The sequence below is a fragment of the Vicia villosa genome, linkage group LG3, assembly GCF_029867415.1.
Source record: "Vicia villosa cultivar HV-30 ecotype Madison, WI linkage group LG3, Vvil1.0, whole genome shotgun sequence".
Lineage (NCBI taxonomy): Eukaryota > Viridiplantae > Streptophyta > Magnoliopsida > Fabales > Fabaceae > Vicia > Vicia villosa.
The window spans coordinates 131,244,007-131,248,351 of NC_081182.1; the positions used below are offsets into that span (position 1 = coordinate 131,244,007).

General features: G+C 31.6%; 1 pseudogene; it reads left to right on the forward strand.

The window, feature by feature from the left end:
- The first annotated feature begins 1,302 nt into the window (after nt 1–1,302).
- LOC131658976 (casein kinase II subunit beta-1-like) lies at nt 1,303–4,006 on the forward strand (annotated as a pseudogene).
- Nucleotides 4,007–4,345: the final 339 nt, after the last annotated feature.

Genomic DNA, 4,345 nt, shown 5'->3' on the forward strand with positions numbered 1-4,345 from the left:
TCATATTTACAGTCTAATCTTAATTACTCGGAAAGTTCCCAAAACGCTACATATTACCTCATTAATAATATTAATACTAAAAATATTAAAATTTCCGATTAAATATTGATCCGCTATCCCGAACTAATACCGACTAAATCGGCCCAAAACTCGAAATTTCAATAAACATCACAAATGTCTAAAATAAGCGAATAATTATTTTTTGGGCCTTACAGCCCGCGCACCCGCCAAAAATAGTGGGTTGGGTTGGGAAGCCCGCCGTCCGCTAACTCGCCATTTTGGCGGGGCGGACATGATTTTTGTGCCCATTTAATTTGGCGGGAATGTCCGCCCCACTCGTTTTTTGGCCGTCTATATACAGTAAATTATGAATGCGATCTTAAACGATTTAATGATATGCACATTGTGGCTGGTTTGACCGTTATTATTTACTTAACTATAGCTGAAAAAATATAAATGGATAATATACTCACTTTTTCACTTTACTTTTCTGTTTTCATTTTAATCTCAAAAAATATCCCGTATTTTTTTATTTCAGAGAAACTTGTTATCTTTCTTTAAAAATTTTACTTTGTTACTAAAAAAAAAACTTTTACCCTAATTTCTTTACTCTTTTTTCCAAGTGATTTACTATTTTCATTTCTCCATTTTATATGGCACATGTAGCACACCCTATTTAAATATTTAGTTATTGTGTTGTTATTATAATTAGGCTTAAGTATGTTTTTGATTCTAACAAATATCTCAAATTTTATTTTTAGTTGATATAAAAAAATGATATATTTTAGTCCCTATAAAATGTTTATGCATGCAGTTTTAGTCTCTGCTATTTTTTAAAATTTCGAAAACTGTTTAATTACCCTTAAATATTTCTTATAAAATATTTCTTTTCCAAATTATAGAATTTTTTATAATGAGAAGAATTAAATGTGAATTTTTTAAATTTCAAAAAATAATGACAAAAGTAATGCAAATCTCGACATAGAAATCAAATTTTGAGTTTCTTTTTATCGAGGAACTTTTTATAACGTTCTAAACATATCTGTAAATTAATCATTCAAAAATACACATCGATTTAACAGTAGGGACTAAAACTAAATGCATAATAATTTTATGGGGACCAAATATATCATTTTTTTAATAGGGGCTAAAAATAACATTTGAGATATTTATAGGGACCAAAAATTTACTTAACCCTTATAATTATTAATTTAGTTATTTTAAGGCTAAGGGCACTGGTACAAGGATATACTGTATGTTTAAGTTTGGAATTGAGGTAAGGGAGGAGAATGGGTTATCTTAATGGTGATTGAATATGAGAAGGTAGTGAGTGTTCCTTCCTCTCTAAGGATTTTTAGTAATATGCTTAAAATTTGAAATTCATTTCTTTGATATGTGGGTATGATGAATTGTGTTGTTGAATTGCAATTTCGTGTTGTTCCTCTTAGTGTGTTTGAAATTGTGTTGTATATGTTGCAAAGAATGATACAATTGATGAATTGATGTGTGTTATAACGTTGCTAAATGATCTATGTAACTGAGGATTAATACTCATAATATGTGACTGTGTGTTATGTGCAAATTGGGACCTTTGGGTTGCAGGCAAAGGGCTTTTCGATAAAGAAAAACAACAGAATAGTGATTCTGCAATCTATATAACCGGTTACCTTATGATGTAACCGGTTACATGGTGCAAAACTGGGTTTTTCAGCATTCAGGGACTGAGGTAACCAGTTACCTTGTGATGAAACCGGTTACATCAGTGTGTTGGCAGATTTTTCTAAACTTCAAAAATCCACAACTTTTGACTCAAGTGTCCATTTGACGTCTAACACCCAAATTTTATATATATATATATATATATATATATATATATATATATATATATATATATTTAATGTACTAATTATTTGATGTTGTGAATAATTGATTTTTATTTGAATTAATTGATATTGTGAATCATTGATTTTTATTTAAATTAATTGATGTGTGCTATATGACAGATGTTTGTGGTTTTTGAATTATTTGTGACACCCTTGTTTTGAGAAGCATGATTAATTTACTCTGATTTATGTTATATTTTCCGCGGGGTTTAGAATGGTGTTACATTAGTGGCATCAGAGTAGGTCGGTATGTCTGTTTAGGTTGTCTAATGTTGTTTAATCCTTACACTACTAAATATGACATTTGTCAAAAGATTTTACATCAGACATTTATTTCCAATGATATAAAAAATATATGAAAAAAATTAAAAATGTATAACATAGTGGCAGTATTGTAAATAAAATGAAGAAAAAAAGGCAGTGGCAGAATTGTAAATAAATGAAAATCTTGTTATAAGGGATTTTACATCGGGCCTAGTTAATACCCGGTGTGATAAATGTTACGCATAATGGGCCTTCACATCGGTCCAAATAAAACCCGATGGAAAATGTTACGAAAGTGGCCTTTACATCGGGCCTTTTAAAAACCAATGGGAAATGGTCCGCCCAATTTTTCGTGAAAAACCCTAATCCAGCCAAATCTCGAAAATCTATTCTCTCTTCTTCTTCCCTCCGCCGAAACTTCATCTCCCCGCATTCACCTTCGTAGCAATATCGACGATGTCAACGATGTTCTCGACAAGCAGCTCGAACGTTCCTCTCCTTCTACTTCTCGTCCCATTAATGGCAAAAACAACTAGGACAGAGACAACAACAACACCCCCATCTTTTTGCATAATATCTATGGTACCCATTTTTTATCTCTATTCATTAATTTAATATCTTAATTTTCGCATTATAAATACAATTTTCGTTTTCCCTCTTTTTGTATGACCTAATTTCGTTTTTTAATTTTTTAATTTTTGTTTATTTGGGTACCCTAAAACAATTGAATAGGATTCAAATACTTGTAGTTTATTTCAGCTTACAAATTTAGGTGTTTAATGCATGTTTCAGACTAGTAGATTATTTCGATGTTGCTGTAAGGTACTATCATAGTTTGGGTGACTAGTTGCACGAGATGATATTGGAATTCATGTGCTAACTTAGTATATAAATTTGTGAGATTGGCATTTAAGGGATGATTTGGTTTTATGTTTGTGCATTGGCTGCAGAGGAATCTGAAACTGATAGTGAAGAGTCGGATGTTAGTGGTTCTAATGGAGATGACACATCTTGGATCTCATGGTTCTGCAATCTCAGAGGGAATGAGTTCTTTTGTGAGTTTGATGATGATTACATCCAAGATAACTTCAACATATATGGGTTAAGCAGTCAAATGCCTTATGATTACGCTCTTGATTTGATTTTGGATGTTGAATCCTCCCATGGCGAGCGTACATTCATATTATTTTTTTGTTAGTTTTGTGGTAATGTAATGCTAGTGTTTAGATTGCTCCTTCTTTTTGTTATACTTCATTTTTCTTCTACTTTGGTCTGAAAATTAGGGTTTTTAAAGCTGAATTCATATTATGTATGGCTGCATCTCTGTTTGCCTTTCCAGCCGTTTTTTTCTTCTTTTTATTGTACAAATGCTTATATGGTTTAATTGGAATTCTTAGGTGATATGTTCACATAGGAACAAAATGGGTTAATTGAATCGGCATTAGAGATGCTTTATGGTATGATTCATGCACGTTACATACTAACAAGCAAAGGAATGGCTGCAATAGTGAAATTTCACTGTCACTAATCGCTGTTCTCACACTTTATGATTCAGGAGATTGGCAATGTTAACAAGTAATAACATTGCAACTTCTTTGCAGCATGACAAGTACAAAAACTATGACTTTGGTAGATGTCCAAGAGTTTATTGCTCTGGACAACCCTGCCTTTCAGTTGGTTAGTCAGATATTCCGAGGTCATGTACCTTGAAAATATATTGTCCTAGGTGTGAAGATCTTTATTATCGTTGGTACAACTCATCTTCTCGTGGATGCATGTTGGTCTTTCAAGTGCGCGAAAGGACTTCGATGGTTGGATATTTGTTGTTTTCTTATTTTGTAGTAGTCCACCGTGTGTAAACTTTCTTATAATTTGAACACTTGTGTTTCCTAGATTAATACTTTTGTAAATCTACTGTTCATTTTGAAGAATATATATATATATATATATATATATATATATATATATATATATATATATATATATGCATCCTAGCTATTTGGTGCAATGAAACTATCCTTCACTGGTTAGAAAAATATAAAAATAGTGACATAAATGTTGTCTGTATGATGTGGGAAAAATGGGAAAAATAGCGACCAAACTTTGGTCTGTGTGGTATTAGAAACATATGAAAAATTAGGTAAAGAAAATTACAGCAAAAATAGGAAGAACACCTAGAATTCGCTTAAAAGAAGAAA